This window comes from Lutjanus erythropterus, chromosome 4 (genome assembly GCF_056507025.1).
Source record: "Lutjanus erythropterus isolate fLutEry1 chromosome 4, fLutEry1.hap2, whole genome shotgun sequence".
NCBI lineage: Eukaryota > Metazoa > Chordata > Actinopteri > Lutjaniformes > Lutjanidae > Lutjanus > Lutjanus erythropterus.
Window position 1 is genome coordinate 1,940,872 of NC_139320.1, and position 21,252 is coordinate 1,962,123.

Genomic DNA, 21,252 nt, shown 5'->3' on the forward strand with positions numbered 1-21,252 from the left:
GACTAACACATTAAACCCAACCTTCAATTGGCATGAGGGTCAGAAGATAAGGACCGAATTTTCATTTCTGGGTGATCTATCCATTTAAGGAGAGATTTAAAAGCAGCGGTAGACACCCCATAGTTTGGGGCCCTGGATAGCAAAAGCCTAATCACCCTTAGTAGCCAGTCGGGCTCTGGGGACGTCCATAATGTAACCCTAAACATGATCTTATCCTAAACCTATCCAAGTAGTTTTTGTGCCTAAACTAGCACTTTAATTGTGCCTGAAATGTTGTCAAAAAAAAAAAAAAACTGTCTGAAAACGACCTGAACCAACCTTATTAGCATATTTCAGCCCGACATTTTTCCTAACAAGCTTTGCTCTATGTACCAAACAGTAGGAGTTTTCAGTGACGGGAGACAATACATGCAAGGAATTAGAATTGGTGACAACTAAAGTGTCAAGAAAAATTAAAATAAATAAATAAATAAATTTCAGCCTGAACCCAAAGTAAGCCTGTGAAATATTTGAGAAATAAGGCCCAACCCGACCCAAACCTGTTGGGTCCCGTCATGTTTCTTCTTCCTATGAAAGCTACGTTTGTCTGCTCAGCTGTGATGCAGAGCAGAGACAGACCCCTGGTGGTGTAAGCTCCATGCTAGAATACTGCATCTCCCTATCAGCTGAATAGAAAGAGGAGCATCTGTATGACGGTATTGAAAATCATACTGTTGGGATTTACCCTGGTACACCGTAATACTTTTATAACACCCAAGCCTGCTTTCCACTAATATTGCAAATCATATCGCAATTGCAATATCAGTCAAAATAACTGCAATTAGAAATTTCTTCAGCCCTAACTAATGCTATATGAAGCAGAGAGTAAAAAGCAAAGTGGCAGCTATGAGGCACCACTGTGAGACACTGTTGGATCATAAATGTACAATATCTTAAATTCTCTCCCCTTATCCCTTCAAGTCTACTCCTCTTACATTCTCACTCATGTTTCTATCACGAATCCTCCGTTCATTCATCTCTACCATCATCAACCATGTGTTACAGCACATCAGACTGCCCTCACTGCTCCTCAGTTTATTACTGAACCTGCTTTTACTATACTTCATTATCTCGGAGCGTATCCTTTTCCAAGCTTTTTCAACTCTTTCCCCCACAAAAGTTGTAAAGCAGAAATAATGAGCAGCTAGGAGAGAGTCAATATCACATAAAAGAAGCGAGCTAGAACGACGTATAAAATCGAAATACAATCTAAAAGAGAACAAAGTCAGATCACTGGAGAACAATAACCAGAGCAAAGTCAAATCATACAGAAGAAAAAATACAGGCTGACTCTGAGGAAAACAAAGCGACTCAAAATGCAGAAATAAAGCTCGGAATATAATGGACCCAAATAAGAACGTTGTCAGTGCTGGAGGACTGGAGTGGCTAAAACACACTGGGAGTGTGAGTGTGTGGAGAGCTGAGAGGGAAGAGGGTCATCGAGGTATTGAGAGAAGAGAAAGAGAGCAGCAGTGGGTAGAAAAGAGGAGGCAAGTTGGACAGAGAGACAGAGAGACAAAAAACTGACGGGCCACTGAGTAATCATGGCCATCGGACGTCAAGCAAAAGCCTTTTTACTTCCATTATTGCAAGTGCCATGATGGATGTGAGCTTGTGTGTGTGTGCGCCGCCCATCTTACTTGCACTAATGCCTGTTTGTCATCATTTGTATGAGCTCATCAGCACTACACAGAGTGAAGAAGTGAGCATTCTGGGACTATTTGCCCCCATTATACACATCCACATACGAATGACTCGTTTTGAACTCTGGCATCAGAGGGTGGTGACAACCGCTCAGCACCTCACCAGACCAGAGCTGCCAGAGCATGGAGGACCTCCACACTGCAGAGAGAAGGCCAGCAGGGTCACCAAGGACCCCAACCACCTGGCCACAAATTCCTGTGCCTGCTGACGTCCAGGGGACGCTCCCAGTTTGTTAAGTTTTATTCTATAAACTGTATTCTATTTAACTCCTGCTCTATTTTATGTCTTATGAGTTTCTTTTTATACAAGATGAAGGAGCCTGAGAATTAAGAATTTCATTGCCAGGCCGCCCATAAGCAATCCCAAGATGCTTTGAGTTGAGTCTGTCAACCAATCAGAGGTCTTGTTCCTGATTTCCGTGTGACAGCCATTGATGTATTAAGTATTGTATTAAGATGTTTTGAGTATTTTTTTAAGAAAAAAAATCCAAATTCTCTGTTTTAGCTTCTTAAATGTGAATATTTTCTGGTTTATTTAGTCCTATCTGAGAGTGAGCTGAATATATTTGGTTTATCGTCACAGCCCTGCTTCACTATAATTGTTTTGCACATGACAATACAGGACTCCAACTTGAACTTGAGCAATACAGATGTTGGTCAAAATAAGATAAACACCACTTTACCGGAAAACATTGTTTTCAGAGAAAGAGCCCTCTGATGAGCCAGGAATGACAAGGGTGAAGTTGTAAGTGCATCAGCCACCAACTATTCTGTCCCTGCCTCTAAAGTCTTAAAAGTCAATTTGTTGTGTAAGTGAGTGTTGAGCAGTTGCAAACTTGTAGGGCAGGGTCGAGCTCCCTCTCATCACAGCCCTGGGCTCACCAGACCACTTTGTGCACACAGATCAGAAACAGTCCCGGGTGAGGATGGCTTCACACCTGTGGATTCTGTTCTGTGTGCTCATATCACATGCATGTGACTGGTTTTTTATGTGTGAGACAAAATGAGACTAATTAAACACCATAGACAAGCTCCATTTCTTGCTCTTTATCAGTCTTTGGATTCAAGCATTCAAATATAGATTCTGGCATTGATACCATGGCAACAGTAGAAGCTTCAAAGCATTTGGGTCAGCCCCAGTCTTCTTTATGGAAAGCATTTATATTAGCATTGATATTAGGATTCCTGTAAACTCTAAATAAAGAGAGAGAAATTGACCAAAAGCTGAATGTTATTTGATATGACTTAAAACTGACTTGACTTAAAATTGATATGATAAAATGTCTGTCCTTCTGTCATGTATATTCTCCATTTCCTGGGGATGAGTTCCCATAACAATTTACATTTTAGATCCAGATTAGATTTCAGGTCGATAAATTAGAGATGTTCCAATACCTTGTTTTCCTTCCCAATACCAATTCTGGTACCTCAACTTTACCAAAGCATTCAGTCCAGTCGTAGAGAGTCAGTTTTGTATTTCTGCCACCTAAAAACCCATTGGTCTACAGTGTTTCCTCTAGGATTTTTTTCAGCAGCGGGGGCAGGCCTTCCGTTTCTCTTCTTAGAGAAAAATTTCAATAAACTCATCTGAAAAATGCAGTCAGTTGTTACATAATGGTGTGTAGATATTAACGTTAGCCTAATACTATCAATTAGTTTACTCACGTTAGTGACACTGAGTTGGCACCGGGCCAAATTAACTTAAACTACCGATAAGTTACGTAACGTTAGCTGGTCATCAACATATTGTGAACGTCTGTTTAACTTGTAAAATCTATGTCGAGTTATCTCAAGCTAATAACTTACATCTGCCTCTTCTCCGGCTGGTAATTTGCTGCTTTATTGTTTATTTGTAATTCGGGAATTCACTCCTCTGACTCTGCCCTGTCGCCTAGGTGCTTGACGCGCTTGATGACTGCGTCCCCCAAACAACGCTAGCACGGGCCGCCACTCCTAAATGAATGTAGAGGAAACACTGGGTCTAGTTCAGTTCAGAATCACAAAAAAATTAACAACTCATAAAGTCCACTCCAGGTTGTACCTCAGATCCCCACAAAAAATAAAAACCTGATGAGGACATAAAGACTGAAATAGCAGCATCCATATTCACAGATCATCAACAGATAACATTTACAATACATATACACACATTACAAGTGGTCAGTCAGGTTTGCAGTACTGGCCTGAGCTCTGCTAAAGTGTCTGCTGCCCCTGAAGAAACTCCGACTGGGAAATACAAAATTCCCTGGGTTATTCCTCACCTTGACACTCCAGAGAACTTCTGCTCACCACGACTGGCACACAGTGGCAGTGCAGAGTTTGCACTGCAGTCTGATGTCGAGGTAAAGCTGGCATTTCTCTGCTCCACTGACCATAAGACTTGGCATTTAGGACACTGCTGGGAAGTAGCAGGGTCTGTTTCAGGGCTAATACATTATGTGGTATCAGATTGGTGCACAGACTCGCATACCCAATGCCACATTTTAGGCGGTATCTGAGGCATTTTCTGATACTAGTTTCATACTGGAACAACCCTAAACAAAATACACTAAACTCAGAGATGAACAAATCTCTAATCAGTCTCTTTAATCCATCCTTTTTATTAGCAAAGAGTACAAAGCAGGATGGTGAAGTTATGTTCTACATCATTCATTTTCTGTATGTCTGTTCTCTGTATTTATTCATGTTTTAGTAACAGTTTAACCTGAGCCAGGCCAGACAAAGATGCCGGCATCACATCATATCCATTCAGAGTTAGTAGTATACAGCAAAATAGTAATGATTTATGACTTGACCACACTTGCATCAGCTCAGTGTCAGCTGATACAGAAGTTCAGGTAACAGGATCAGTGCCGAGAAGTAAAAATCTCCAGGATTTTGAGGTTTGTTTCAAAAACGACCAACCACAGCACTGGTTTATAACCTGCTGTCGGTCTCATTTGACTAATCTCCGCAGTTCTTGTAGAGTTCAGACCCCGCGTGTTTTCTGCTGAATTAACACAACACTACAGCCAATTAGCCTTCACACACACACACTCTCACACATACACACAGGATAATGTATGGGCCATCCATCACACACTGCTCACAGCCACTGGGTTGCAAACATTATAGTCAGTGAGAGGTCAACACCAGGCTTTATCTCACACACACACATACACTTCCTGCTAACTTCACAATCTTCGAAATAAGGGGTCCAAAAGGGTTCTTCCTGAAGGGCTGTGGTTCTACCCAAAACAATTTGCTTCTAAAGAACCCTTTTTGTGAGGAAATTGTTTGTCAAGGCGTTCCATTAAGAACTTTTTTTAGAAGAAAGAGTTCTTTGAAGATTGTTGAAATCCTTGAAATCCCTGGGTTGATTCTAAATAAAACCCTTGGAATATAAATTGCTCTCAGTAGACCCTCCTACATGCGTTCTAGATAAAAAGGTTCTTAGTTGAACACCCGGTTGGATTCTTGTTAGCACCCTTAGAAAGGTCGGGCACCATGAAAGGGTTCTCTGTAGAACTTCTTACAGGGGGTTCTAGGTAAAACATTTCACAGATGGTTCTAGGTATCACCCTTTATGTTGGGTTCCAGGTGAAGAGTGAAAAAAGTGATTGATTGAAAATGGTTCTCCTATGGGGACAAGCTGAAGAAACCTATATGATTCTAGTTAGCACCTTTTTAAGGATGTATGTAACGCTGTCAGAGAACGTGGAACATGTTGCTGTGGAAATATTGACTGAAGTTGTTTGGTAAATGCAAAATTCTTAAGATTTTGCAAGTATGATGAATTGATTAATTGATCATTTATTTTACCAAGGATCAATTAAGGAAAGAGCTGACAATTTGCAACCCTGATCAGAAGTGATGACTGAAAGGGATTATGTGATATGAACCTGTACATTGTTTTCTTTAGGAAGATGTTGCAGATTATATCTTTAAGGAAAGTGCTTATAAGTATGAACTGAGGCTGCTGTACAGACTGGAACATGCCTTTAAGTAAATTATGATTTGTGATATTGGCCTGTATGAATAAAACGGACTTGGCCTTGACACGCCATTGACTGCCTTCAGGTACACACACACACACACACACACACACACACACACACACACACACACACACACACACACACACCAATTATCTGCTGTGCGATCTCCCGTGGACAGCTATGGGTAAGTGCAGAGAAAACATGCTCCAACAATCAAAGCCACTGTTTGTTTTTTTTCACTTTCTACCAGAAGTGAAAGACAAAAAGAAGGACAGAGTTAATATTTCAGTTTATAGCTGAATTACCTTCCACACCTCAGCTCATCAAACGCTCCCACTAACGAGCTATCGATCCCCAAATCACCACTGTGCTCCGCTTTGAACACAGAATTTTCCCATTTCCTGTCGACAAGCTCTCTCGCTCTGAACAACAACATCTATCAAAGGCAGGAAGGACGGGGGCCACTGCAGGGGCCAGCCCGATTGGTGAACACCTTCAGCAACGAACCAGAAATTGATTGAGAGGTTGGTGCTGACAAGCAGCTCTGTTCACAAGAAAAAGAGGCAGAGTCACAAGCAGTTTGGCCCTCACTGTATCATGGCGCCGACCCACGACGCCACGCAGTCTATTTGTTAGACGGAGCACCTGCTCTGCGGCTGCTGCACGGCTCTGCTCTGACACTCTGAGGAGACGTCTCTGGGTTTCTTCTCTCTCAGCTTTTTCTGCATCATAATGAGATTCTCTGTTAGCCAGTAAATGATGACACAGAGAGACTTACTCCACTGAGACCCAGCTGTTTCTTCAGGACTTTTCCATTTCACAGGCCTATCAGCATAATTTCAGAGTACAGCGCACCACTGAGCAGCCAAACTTATTACACAAATGCATTTCTCTCAAATAATAGGAAAGGGTGAGGGCTTTTCTTATGAGAAAAACAGAAATGCAGCTGAGGTTTGGTGACACTGACGGTGCTCTCTGATTGGTCTGATGCCTGACTGTAAGACAGGCCACAGTGCTGGTCTAAAACAGGCTGACAGACAGTAAGCTGATCGGCTCTCATTGTCCCTCCAGGATGCTCATCACTAATACGATGCTTTAATGGATTCAACAAACAAACAAACAAATTTTGCTGCTCTAAGACCTCTCCAGAGGGATGTACTGCAAAGACAGGTTAATGTATTGGTGAGGTATGTTGAGTCTAAAGTCAGAGTTTCCTGTGTGATGAAGGTGGCTGTATTTTAACTTTTGGCTAGATCACCATGGTAACTGATGCTGAACTCATAACCTGGTTGGGAGCAGGTGATGTTTAGAGTTTCAGATTAAATTCTTTTCCTGATGATGTTCTGTATGAGCAACATAGATCGTCAGATGAGGAAAGATGTTATGAAAAGTTGCTAAGCTGTATGTTGGTGATGTCACTGAACAAAACAAAACTGTATGCATCGTGTTGTAATGAGAACCTCAGGTTGGTGATGCAGAAAGTCACATCAAAACTTTACATAGCAGATTGTCCACACACTGAAAGACACTTTGACTGAAGCTTGATCCTGATTTGCTGTCACTTGCAGCTCAGAGCACCAATAGAAAATTGACTACACTATCCTACCCTATCAGTGAAATTCATTTCACTTTGATTTCACCAAAAGCTGAAATGATTTACACATCTCCTTCAGTATGGGACAGTGTCAGACTGATAACATATGGTTAAATACTGTTAATTGTTTAATGTTCAGTTAAACAGCATCAAGAGCACATTAAGTCAATTAGAAATTTTCTATCAGCATTTTTCTCTTGCCTCATTTCCAGCAACAGTGCTTTCTGCCATAATGTAATGTTTATATTCTCCATAACTCTCCATTATAATGACTTGTTTGTCTTGACTGAAGTGGGCGGCTCACGATCGCTTCACTTTGTGTGGAAGAAGAGTCAAATGATGCATTAAACAACCCTTTTTTATGTGACTGTGCACAGAGCCTGAAGAAGAAAGGCTAAGTTAACAAACAAAGTTTAGAACCACCGTCGTGACGCCTGTTATCTCTGATCAGTTTTAGGTTTTGTCAAGCAGCTCATGCAAAGAAAGCCTGGCCGTGTCGAGTTTCCTTTGTATTATAGCCTTCATGAGTACAGCACTACATAACACGTCAATGAATCATCACACTGATATGCTCAGCACAATTCAGACCCATTTCACTGTTTTAGAATTCTTGTAAGTGGACTTTAGTTGAAGACTTTATACCCAAGTTTAACACAGTCTGACAAATGAATGAGCCAGCTGGTAACTTCTCTCAAAAAAATCAGCACTGACACATACGCTGGCTGAAACATAACAAGAACTGTCAGCACAGAAAGACAGAGATGTCTTTGAGGTCATTTCAAAACAGTGTCAGCATTACATAATTTGTCCTCCAGTGAACACAGACAAGTTCATTTTTACACTGTAACATGTCCCACTCACTATAGACGAATCCATCCACCGCCTTGTGTGTTCCACTACCTTGCAGCACCGCCATTGCTGCCGTAGCACGTCATGTCCATCACTCTTGTTGTCTGCTGGTTGGGTCTAAAATTTGTCTCTTATGCATTAATGTAAAAACACTGCCAATTATCTATCAATCAATACCAGAGTCACCTTCAAAAATCAGCACTACCAAAGCTACAGTGAAATAATAAAGATTTCAAGAATTTTAGGGCTGGAGCTAGTGTACATTTTCATCATCGATTAATATTATTTTCTCGAGTCATTCATTGGTTGTTTGGTTCATAAAATGTCAGAAAATTGTGAATAATGTTGATCAAAGTCCAAGATGACGTTGTCAAATGTCTTGTTCTGTCCACATCTCAAGGATATTCAGTTTATTGTCAGAGAGGAGTAAAGAAACCAGAAAACAGAGAATTTGGACATTTTTTTATTTTAAAAAAATGGCACAAAATGATTAATCAATTATCAAAATAATTGGAAATTATAGTAGTATATAGTTTTTGATACTCTGACACATTTCTTTAGGCACCAAAACAGTTCAGGTCAGTTAGGTCAAATATCCAGCCTCCATACACAGAAGCTTAAATTATACTGTCTGTGTCTGTATGGCTGTGAGTGTCCTGCTGTCAATTTCATCTGTCCATGTCTAGGGGGGACCGTGTCGACCTTTGTGTGGACATACTGCTCAAATTCTATGAGCATGTTGACTGTATAGTAGTGACCCAACACTGGGGGCATAACATTTTAGATTTTTATTAAAATAGCAATATAACATGGCTGTAACATGACAGTATATATACAAATGAGACAAGTGATAAGGAGACAGTGCTGTGAGAAAGTGAGAGGAGACGGGACTTCATGGACACTGCAGCAGTGTGTGTCAACTGGTAGCAGAGTATCAATACTGTGAAAATGAGTATTGATAACATTTCAAATATTCAGTATGAGTGGACATCATGTGTGTACACACCAAATGTAGATTCAACAGAACTGCAGTCTGTTTTCTGGCACTTCATGTCTCACAGCCAACAGGGGGAAAAATACCCAAGTCCCTCCCTCCTGCCCCTGGAAGTAAAACAGGTTTTGTGTCCCGTTTAAAACCAGATTTTGACATCACAGCAAAAACTGACAAAAGAGTTGTGTGTTTGCATCTCTGTTCTGCTCAAACAGCGGGGCAGGTTCTCTGACTGACACCTCTGGCCTGCAGCTCTGAGAGCAGCCAGCCACAGGCCGACGGCAGCCCACCACACACAGGATCAATACCCATCTGTTGGGGCTGCTCTGAGTGCCAGGTGCACATGGCAGCCATGAAGGAGCATGTCGGGCTGCTGAAGACATCCTGTCTGTGTGCACCCCTCAACATGCTGCACTCTGTCTCTACTTCTATACCACAAATGAACTGTAATGGGCCACCATGAGCAGAACAGAATGATTTCAACAGTGTGGAACTGACAAGAAGTGATGCGGAGAGTGATGAGGGTCGAGTCAGAAACATCAAAACATATGGCCACTTGACAGCATGACCCCACTTCTCCTCACACTGTTAAACATGGACCCTCCTGCTTATATTCCTGCTTGCTGATGACTTGGAGCTGCATTTTCGGCCCAATTAGACACACCTCCAGGCCACTTCCTCCATTCCTTAACTGCCCCCTTGTTGTGCGCAGAACAGGAGCTGTTCACACACACACACACACACACACACACACACACACACACACACACACACACACACACACACACACACACACACACACAGAGAGAGAGAGACCGGTGAAGCTGCTGTGGGACCTGCCCTCCAGGTGGGCGGAGGAGCAGGTTACCTTACAGGTCTGTTTAAGTAATGATTCTCCAATTATATTAGCAGAAGTACAATTATTCAGCAGTAATGACTTGTGTCAGCAGTCAGTGTGGCTCGGGGGAGAGGAAGCTTTAATGGATGTTTTCTGCACACACTGGCAAGAACTTCATCTCTCTTTCTTTGCATGTGGACGTGAAAAGGGGACTCCTGGCACCGTGTCAGCTAAATGTGACACAGCAAATGAATAGTGGTGGACATGATTTAACATGACAAAGGGCTTACTGTGAATTATTCTGCAGGCTGATTAGACAGCTGCCAGAGAAAAAGTAATTAATTTGAATCTGCTGGATTCAGAGCTTCATCTCCAGGTGAGAGGAGAGGAGAGGAGAGGAGAGGAGAGGAGAGGAGAGGAGAGGAGAGGAGAGGAGAGGAGAGGAGAGGTAGGATGTGCAGTCTGCTTCGACAGCTGGGGTGGGGGTAACTATTCTAGCTACAGCTTTGATTAAAAAATACACAGCAGGCATTTTTTAAAGGGTAATTCTGTAAAATGGCCATAATTTAAATTTTAATAATTTGAATTTACACATATGTCTAAAGCAGAGGCACCTGAGTAATGGAGGAAGCGGAACAGCTGCACCCCCACTATTAGACGTTAGATAAAATCAAACATTACTATTATGACAAAGTAACTACGCTCTCTCTCCAGCACCAAACATGAAGCAGCAAACCAGAGTTACTCAGATAACAGCTGAAAAACTCCTACAATACTGTCATACACAATAGATGGCAAATTCTGCAAATGAACAGTGTTGTGAGTCTGTGTTTACTCCTGTGTTTACCTGATCAACAAACCAGTTTAGAGAGAAGAAATCTTAATGTCTCCTCTCCTTCTCACAGTCTACTCTGGGGCTGCATGACTTGGTAAAATAAAAAAGTCATATTGTGATTATTTTGACTGAGCATATGATTGGTGGAAATCACCAGTTCTGCATTACAATTTTCATGTTCACTGGAAAAACACTATTAAAATCATGATGATGTGATATTTATTAAGGTCTGAACCAAATTTTTTAGTCCAGGTCATCTCTGCAGCACTACAGTAACTCATTATAATGCTCTTACAGCACCTTTTTCAAACCTTTTTTCACCTTTTTCAAAACAAATTGCGTTTTGGTTCTGGTTCTGTGATTTGGATATTACACTTTGCGATTTTATTTCAATTGGCTGGTGAGGTAGTTCAGGCGACAAAATCCAAGTTTGTACAGAGATTAGGTTTATCTTTATGGATCAAACTGATGCTGAATTGACAAAAACACTGTCGACATGTGACGTCCTTTATCTTGTGTCTCTAGCATTATTTGTTTTTGCAGGCACAGAGGGAATTGTAAATATCTCATATTTCTTAAAGGGAGTTTGGTGTAATATTTTCGCCTCAGAGTGCAGCAAGCTTTTGGTAGAACTGCTCCAGGATGATAAGGTTGTCTGACGCTGTTGCTGTTAGTTATAGGTTTGATGAATGACTTAATAATGTCTGTATTGATTACAGACTGTGGCTGATCAGGCTGATTATCAGCTATACTCAGTTTCTAAGGGCAGTTTGCAGTAAATGGCTGCCCTTTGAATGTGTTTATCACTCAGTACTGAAAGTACAGAACACAATGAAAACTGAGATGTTTTTATATATAACAGCAAAATATAAACTGATCTTTATAGTGAAAAAGTTATTCATCATGACTGAAGGCTCTTTATTGCAGGAAATGGCACGTTCATGCATTAATTAAATCAAAAATTTCCTGCCATGCTAATTTTGCACCTCTACTTTTAACTACAAGGAGGCACCCATGGTGTAAAGTATAAGCATCACAGCAGGGGATGATGGGACAGGTGCTGGGAATAAACAGGAACAATAACACAATACTGCACAATAAGCCGCTGAGCATCAGAAAAGAGGCAAAAGCAAAAACAGCTCATCCAAGGTCACACCTGACTGTGTGGAGTGGAATATCTGAGTGGCTCCACAGTAGGTGCGAGAGTGTAAGTAGACGGCTGTATTTGTCACTCACGCTTGCGCTCACACTTACTGTTGGCTAACAGCTGAGCCTGTGGCAAATACGAAAGTGAAAATTAGGTGAAAGAAAACGAGCCACAGTGAAAGTCTTATTCGTGCAGGCAGGGGGCCAAAATGTTTGTCACTATGCAACCAGCAACAGTTTTCTACTTCAGGTTTGCAGTGTTGCAATGTGTATTCAAACAGGACTGGAATTATTGAGAGAGCCCTTGAATGTGAGAAACACTTGACACGGGTGAGGCAGATAATGATAGGTTCATGAGGTGAAGTGCCATAGGAAATAAAAACACCAAACCTTGGCAAGAAAAATTCAGACAAAATATTTTCTTATCTCATTCTGATGGTATCTGTCCCTGTAGATAGTTGAGTTTCAGATATACAATGGAGGTGAATGAAATTCTTCCTGTCATGTTTTAAACAATATTAATGCTCTGCAAGAAGTAATACATGATGTTTTTCTGCAGAATAAGTTCAAATACCTTGTTATGGCTTACATATAGCTCTACACCTCACCTTCATTTTGTATTAAAGGGTCATGAATATGCATCCCCACCTCCCCACACATACCCCAACCCCCACCCATAAGTAGCTGCACCTGGCTTCTCTTCTGTTTTGCTAGCTAATCACAGTAACTAGCTACAAGTGACTCCTCTTGTGTGTATAGTGCCTCGATTAGTCGACTACACAATTAAATGTTGCCACCATCATTAGTTGGCACCAGGTAAACTAGTCAGTTAAACTATTTAGAAATATTTTATGGATGTTCAATGCTAGTTAATTGTTACCTCCAAGGTATCATGCAGCCTATCACCACTAGTTGGGGCTGTGGCCCCATCAGACCATGTATATAAACTACAAGAGCATGTGTCAAACTCCAGCCCAAATATTTTCCAGCTAATGGGATGAGTTTGATTTTGAAGGCTGCAGACTACCGGTGTGTGTCCACAGTCCACAGTCCACCAGCTCTGATCTGGTCACACAGTAAGAAAGTCCATGAGATGATGCTTCCTTTTGCTCGGTCAGTCACTTAGTAGAAAGAAGTAGCAAGAATATAGTTCCTAAATGATTCTGCTCACAACAAAATGTGTGGGTTAACTTGAGTAACTGAGTCATGACTTCTGCAGAGACACTGCTGTTGAATTGGATAGATCTTTTTTTGAGCTTTGAGCACCACAAGCTGAATGCCATTTAGTTCCATTATACTGGAGAGCAAGCAGACATCTCTACAGCTGATATCTCTGAAACTCTGCAACTCACACCAAAACTGCTGCTCCTGAGCATTTTGAGGTTTCACTTCAATCATCAACTCTCGGAATTAGTTCTCAAATAAAAGTCATATCTCATGAGTCACTTCAGTGTCCATGATTCAGGCAACACTAAAACTGCTCTCATCTCCTGTGCTTTAACAGTTCAGCTTAAGTCACAGCTTCCACGTCAACTGGCATCTCAGCTGTTTTTACTTCTTACTCTTCAGCTGTCAGTTCATCTACTTTTGCCATGTTTCCACTGCATGATATGGCTCAGCTCCGCTCGACTAGCTCTGTTTGTCAAAAGTTGTGGACAGTCCCCGGTGCTTTTCAGGGAGGGTTAAAACATATTCGAGAAAAGTAGCTGCAGTCGAGTCAAGTCGTACCATCCAGTAGAAATTCTGGCACAAACCCTTTCATTGCTTCAACTTCAACCAATACTTTTAAGTGCTTCGATTTCAGCTACAACTCCTGTTCAAGATCTCACACGCAAACATGTAACATTTTAACTCCAAACTATTGTGTGTCTTCTTTTACGATTCCTGAATCAATTTCTCAACTGCTGAATTGAGATTTTACATAAAAACAACTAGCAGACAGAAATTAGCATTGCAATCGCAGTAATATTATCTTGACAAACAATCCATTTTACTTCATGAGCTCATCATAAAACAACATGTGTCCCAGACTTTCAGGCAGATATTTCCTCTGATCTGTGGAAACAAATTATTAGCTGCTGATTTCACACTGCAACTCCAAAACACACTTTCAAAGTTCAATTTCATATGTCAAGAATGTTAACAGGGGTCTCAATTTGTTTGGCCCAGGGGTCTGCAACCTTTACTCTAAAAAGGCCAAAAGAAATGATAAAACATCTTTCTGGACCCACATCTTCCTCTGAGACTTTTTTTTTCTCATTTGGTATTCATAGCTAGCCTGAGGACATGTTAGACTAGTCTCCAGCAAAATTTAGAGGAAAAGGTGCCAAGCCACACACATAGGCTATATTTATACATATATATGTATATATATATATATATATATATATATATATATATATATATATATATATATATATATATATATATGTATATCTGTATATATATGTATATATGTATATATATATGTATATATGTATATATATGTATATATATGTATGTATATATGTATATATATATATATATATATATATATATATATATATATATATATATATATATATATACACATATATATATATAAATATATATATATTAATATTTTGGGGTGAACTGTCCCAATATACATATATATATATATATATATATATATATATATATATATATATATATATATATATATATATATATATATACATGTATATATATATATATATATATACATACATATATAAAAATATATATATATATATATATATATATATATATATATATATATATATATATATATATATATATATATATACATACATATATAAAAATATATGTATATTGGGACAGTTCACCCCAAAATATTTGATGTTATAGGCTGCACATTTTCACAACTGGAGAATGTAAGAATCACTTTAGGCATACAGAAATGGTAAACAAAAATTAAAATCTTGAGCCCAACTCAAACTTATTCTCAAACATATTTTGAAATTACCTTTTAAAAGTTTTGCTGAACTTTAGTTGAGATAATTTACTATACTTCTTTAGATAAACTTATAGTAAGAGTTAAATTTATAGTTACAGAAACTCTAAAAAAATGTATTTCAAAATTTGGTCACAGTAAAATGTGAACCTGATTTGTTATTGTTATTGTAAAAAAAAAAAAAAAAAAAAAAAAAGCATTATTCATTTCCATATCAATTGTGCCAAAGTTACAGGCTCCAGAGTCATCATATACAGTCTCTACAAGTGTATGATTCAACTTTTTTATATCCTCTTGTGTTAAAAAATAAAAAAAATAAAAAAAATCACAATATCAAATTGCAATTCTTGTAGAATCACAGTACATATCAAATCACGACCCAAGTATCGTATCGTATCAGGAGACACGTGTATCATCCCAGCCTTCCTGTTTACAGTGTTTTGCACCTTCAATTTTCATTTTTTCCAAAGGAAGCACACTTCTTTTTTTTTTTTTTTCAGAAAAAGCAGCCTTTGAGGTGCACTGGCAGCTCACTTGGTACTGAAGCTGAGTCCTTATCACAGCCAGACCCCCACCTTTACTGTCTGTTTTCACCTGTCCTCCATCAACAGAGGCAAAAAGTATCTTTAAAAAGAAAACCAACCTTTTCTAGTTCTAATATACATTTTAACTTGCTGCAATGCTGTGACACAGATAACCAGGGGATTCAACCGGAGTCCTGATTTTTGTGAATCGTGTCAATGTATCAAGTCTCCTTCCACAGCAGCCTCTCTCTCCATCCCATGCCACACAGCCCTGCAGCACAAAGAAGATTTCCCTGTGAATCTGACCTGCTGGCACACTGTACTGTACTGTGGAGAGCGGAGGCCACTACAGTCTGCTGGCAGCATTATTCAAGACAATGATCTCATGCTAATGGTTCACAATGAACGCTGACATGATTCATTGATGGTAAACTGATACAGCACCTTGAAATTGTCTCACAAACGAAGCCAGATCTGGAATATTAGCTTTCCAGATGCTCAACACTGCTGGACTCTTTGTCCACATGCAGACAGTGTGTTGAGCAGAGACAGGTTGATGGTGAGACCAGGCTGTCACACACACACACACACACACACACACACACACAGACACGACCAAAAAGGACCAAACACAGATGAAAACGACAAAGACAGACAATACTGCTGGGCATCTGGGCTGACACAACCTCCATTCAACAGCATTCCAGCAGGCACTGAGAACAATAGCAGGCCCACTCACACTCACACACACACTCTTTCAACACACACACGCACACCAGCCAATGCACAAACAGTGGGGACAGAGCACCAGTACACAACAGGCAACCCCCCAGCATGGATGAAGAGGGGGAACCATTTCCTCAACTCTCTCCCTCTATCTCCCTCTCTCTCACTCTCTCTCACTCTCACAGGCACAGAGAGGGAATGGGGGGGTGAGGGTGGTTTGTGGGGGGGGGGGGGGGGGGGGGGCTGCGGAGTGCTGGCATTTGGCACGAACAGACGTTCACAAAACCCTCGGGACCCCAGAGATGAAGGAGAAGCGAGGGGGGAGGGTGGAGGAGGAGGAGGAGGGGTTTTTGCAGGATGCCATTTTCAAGCAGGCAGGCAGCCTGTGGAGCAAGGCACTCAGGGAGAGAAGGAGAACAAAACGAGCCTCCATCTCCTCCTCCTCCTCCTCCACCCCCCACATCCCCTCCTCCTCTTCATGTGGAGGTCAGTGTGCTCGGCAGAGAGGTCAACCACTGCAGGCAGCAGCTACAGCGGCTCCTCTGCAAATTCTCATGCACATATTCTCTGCAGTGATGCAGTCAGAATCCTGATAGACCACATCCAACCACATCCAACCACATCCAGCCCCATGGAGCCTATCAGATATCTCACATGAATCCTGCAGAAATGTGAGTAAAATCATCCACAAGCATCCACGTGTTTGACATCATTAATGAAACGATGCAACCAGATAAACATGGTGAATACAGTTGGAATATTTCACTAGCTTCAACCTCATTAAGCTCCAATTAAGTAGAGGAATAAGCAGATCCAATATTATCATTAAAATCACTTATGACAAGCATTTAGTAGATACAGATGTCTGCCATCTATGGCTGCAACGGTTATTTTCATTAACAATTAATGTTTTGATCATTTTCTTGATTAATCAATTAGTTGTTCGGTTCAAAAAAATGTAAAAAAAAATAAATAAATCAGTGTCTCCAAAAGCGCAAAATGACATCTTCAAATGTCATGTTTTGTCCACAAACTATAGATATTCTGTTTCCCTGATGGAGGAGTAAAGAAATCAGAAAATATTCACATTTAAAAAGACGAATTTTAATGTTTTTTTCTTTAAGAAATGACTCAAACTGGATAAGTGAATATCAATAGTAGGGATTAATTTAAAATAATAGTTGACAACTAATCAATTACTTGTTGCAGCCCTACTGCCATCTTACCCAGAGACAGATAGGGAGGAAAATATCAGTTTCATCTGTGTGTGTCCAGCACAGAAAAAGACTGGAAGCTAAGGAAACTGATCCATTCAAAGTAGGAAAAAATATAAAAAGAAATCCAATAAAAACACATTAACTCTTAAGCTCAATAAGAAATCTAAAGTTTTATATATAGAGCTGCAATGATTACTCAAATAATTGATTATTAAATTAATCAGCAACTATTTTGATAATCGAATAGTCCTAATTTTTTAAGAAACAAAAAGTCTAAATTCTTTGATTCCAGCTCTTTAAATGTGAATATTTTCTGACTTCTGATGACATCACCATTTTCTCACATTTTACGGACCAAAAACAAATTGTTTAATTAAGACAATGATCAACAGATTAATCGACAATGAAAATAATCGACAGCCAAAAGATGCCGCTGCTGCATTCATGCAAGAAGGATGAACAGAAAAATCCTCCTGTCCCTCTGCACTGTGAACCTTTTGCATTCTTACACAAAACTGTACAGCTTCTTCATCTATTTGAATAACAGCCACACATGTAAATATTGTTTCTACTGTTTTTACATTTTAATTTTTTGTGTGTTCATATGAGTGTATTATTATATTTATCAGTCCCTCCAGGGAGTTGCAAAGTTGCGATCACAACATTTGACACAGATTCAACCAATGCCTGTGAATTCTGCATGACTTTGCAATTTTGTCCAAACCCTGCAACTTTTATGCAAATTTGACCAATCATCATAGCAGTCCCCCATGCAAACATCACACATATACATCCCAATGAACCGAATGTTTTATTGTTTACTTTATTTTGTATTTACATTATTTTATTTTCTCATAGGAACTGAAAAGGACACAATGTTTGTCATTGTTACTGACATTTATCAATGCCCTGGTGACTTTTTACAATTATTTTGTGCTGTTTTGACTGAGTTTGAACATCGTTATGGGATACCTCCAGATGAACTTCTTCATCCACAAATAAAGCAGATTTTGTCAGAACTTTTGTAATCTAGTGTCTTTTTTGTGAGGTTACTGAGAACACGTAGAACAGTGCTGAACAAGTTGCCTTTGATTTTTAATGAATTCTACAAAAAAAACAACTTTTTTATTGCAACTTTCTCTTGGTTGTGCAATTTGATTGCAAAAAATGCCCAAAACATCAGGCATATTAGGTTGCAACAATCCCCAAAACCCACTGAAATCCTGGAGGGACTGATTTATGCTGTTTTAACTGACAGTACTTGCCTTCATCTGTGTCTATATTTTTTGTACTATGTTTGTTGTTTGCCAGAACAAATCCCTTGTAAGTGAAATTTGATTCTGATTCTGTAGTCGCTCCATATAAAAAGGCTGAATGAGCTAAAGCTGAGGTGTGGGAGGTTGTTGACTCTTCTGTAGACGGGGCGACAATGTCACTGCCAGACAATCCTGACATCTCGACTCAGAATTACAACGAGGCTCACATGAACATTCTTTTTTTTTAATCTGTGCTCATAAATTCAGTGTGGAACAATGTGAACATAGCATGAAATTTAAGTTTTGAGATGCTTTAAACACTCACTGCAAACACAATGTATTTTTATGTTTCCAGTCTCCATCCTGGACATGTCTCTGGACACACACAGATGAAACTGATATCAATCTCCTTGTCTAAATGTAGGTACTTCTGTGAACATCTGTAAAAAAACACCAAAATGAAGTCCTGACATCATCTCCAGGCCAGTGAAGGTATGACTAGCTTCTGTTAAAGGTCGTGAAACAGAAATGTGAAATCAGCGCTATAATTAATGCCAGGCTGTTTAAAGGGAAATCTGAGGGGACAGTGTTTAGGTTAGTCCAGAAGCCCACCATCCAAGAAAACTAAATGTTTTTCTATAAATGCAGTGGATTTGATATCTAATGATAAGCAAATGGATTTCAGGGAATATCTGCCATTTTAGCTACAATTAAAAACAGCAAGAACTGCCAGTGTTATTGGCTGCAGTGATACACATTAGCTTGGCAGTCCACAGTGGCCCGGGCTGAGTTCCAATCAGCTTGTGCAAAAACAGGTGAAAAAGAAGGAGGTGATGAAGGAGGTGTACGGATAAGAGGTGATGAGGAGGAGGAGCTGGAACACAGGCCGGCACAAGCGAACAGACAGCTGTGCGGCTGTTTGGCCGCCTGCCGGCCTGAGGAAGGTGAGGGGGAAACATATACACACACACACACACACACACACACACACAGACACAGACACAGACACAGAGAGAGTGATGTATGTGCACAGGAATGTGTGTGTGTGTGCCCGTGCATGTGGTAAACAGGTAGCTGTCCCCTCCAGTCTTGTCTCAGAACACTATCTCCTCCATCCTGATGACTTTTGCAGGATCCTCCCAATAAAAAAATGGAGCTCCACCCTGACGGAGCGGCCCCTCCACTGACTGCTGCTAACCTGCAGCCTCACACACACACACAGTTACTGTGAACATGCACACTTGTTTTCAGTGAATGTCTGTGGGACACTTCAGACCAGCCCCAGTTGTTGCTTCCATCTGTCTGTCTGCAGCAACACACACATGCACACACCTCTGAACTCCTACATGTCTGCACTGCCTCACACTCTGCAGCCTCACAAAATCACAGTGTGACAAAAAACATCAAGGATTCTTTTTTTTCCTTCAGCGCTCTCGGGCTTCAGCTGATGAAATGGAGCACTAATTATGATTCTTTATTTCCCTCCCGGAGCATCCCAGCTGCATGCAGCTCCACACTGGAGCCTACAGTGTTATATGGAAGTAACCTGATTAAAATGCAGGCGCAAGGGAGGCCTGCTGTACGGGGCTGCTTTTGTCACAAGCAGATAGTGAAGTTGATCTATCTGATTATCAGATGTGTGATCGATCACACAGAGCTGCACCTGCCTCAGAACATCTCTGACATGATGAACCTGAGCGGTTCTAGTAATGCACAAGAACTCAGATTGTTTCAGTGCTGCAGGCAGAGAATACTGAGGAGAAAGCAATGACAACTCCAGAGCGGTGAGGTCCGGAGGCTGCAGCGGGAAGCGGACTCTCAGTTGTCCCGTGCAGCTGACGCTGGAGCCCCGCAGCCCGCTGTTTCCCTCCACACACACTCCTGCACAGACACACAGTGCTCCGTTAACGTGGAGCCACACAGCTGCAGCACACACAAACAGCAGTGTTAGCGCAGATGTTAACGACTCAGGTCAAACACACCGTCCGCAGAAAAGGAAACCCAGAAAGGACGCGTCCCCGGCTGAGGAGACCCGCTCCCCCGCGTTCATACCGCACGGCTCCCCGCAACATCTCTAACTTTGCCCCGGCATGTGAGCCGGGACTGCGGCTGTGCCCGCGAGACTCACCCGGCCATGCTGCAGAAGATCCCGGTAAAAAAGTCCGTCAGACTCGGTACCATCCACACACACAGACTGACTGACTGACTGACTGACTGACACACTGCTCACTGACAGTCCGCTCCGCTCCTCGCGCTCTCTTCTCTTACTGCTGCTGCTACTGGAGCCGCGCGCTCACGACGGGGCGGGGTCGCGCGCAGGGGTTCGCGAGCACAGCGCAGCCTACTGGAGACTCCGCACAGACACACACACACACACACACACACAGTCTCTCTGCTCTACATGTAAATGATTCATCTCATTCTTTAATTGATCTCAACCAAATATAGGCTACATTTAGTAGGGGAGACTGGGGCCAGTTGGCACATATTTTAATTTTGTAGATTTGAAATGAAGGGATCAAAATATACTATATATTTTATGTATTTCTTTATTTTTCATAAAAATCTATCAAGGTTAATATG

The 21,252-nt window shown here is 40.8% G+C and overlaps 1 protein-coding gene across 1 annotated transcript in view; it reads right to left on the reverse strand.

Annotated features, from left to right (window-relative positions):
- fat3a (FAT atypical cadherin 3a) overlaps positions 1–20,937 on the reverse strand; it is a 252,564-nt gene extending 231,627 nt beyond the window's left edge. Inside the window, exon 1 of the mRNA XM_084716763.1 lies at positions 20,798–20,937. The gene's annotated coding sequence lies outside the window, so the exon portion shown is untranslated. The remainder of the gene's footprint in view (positions 1–20,797) is intronic.
- Positions 20,938–21,252: the final 315 nt, after the last annotated feature.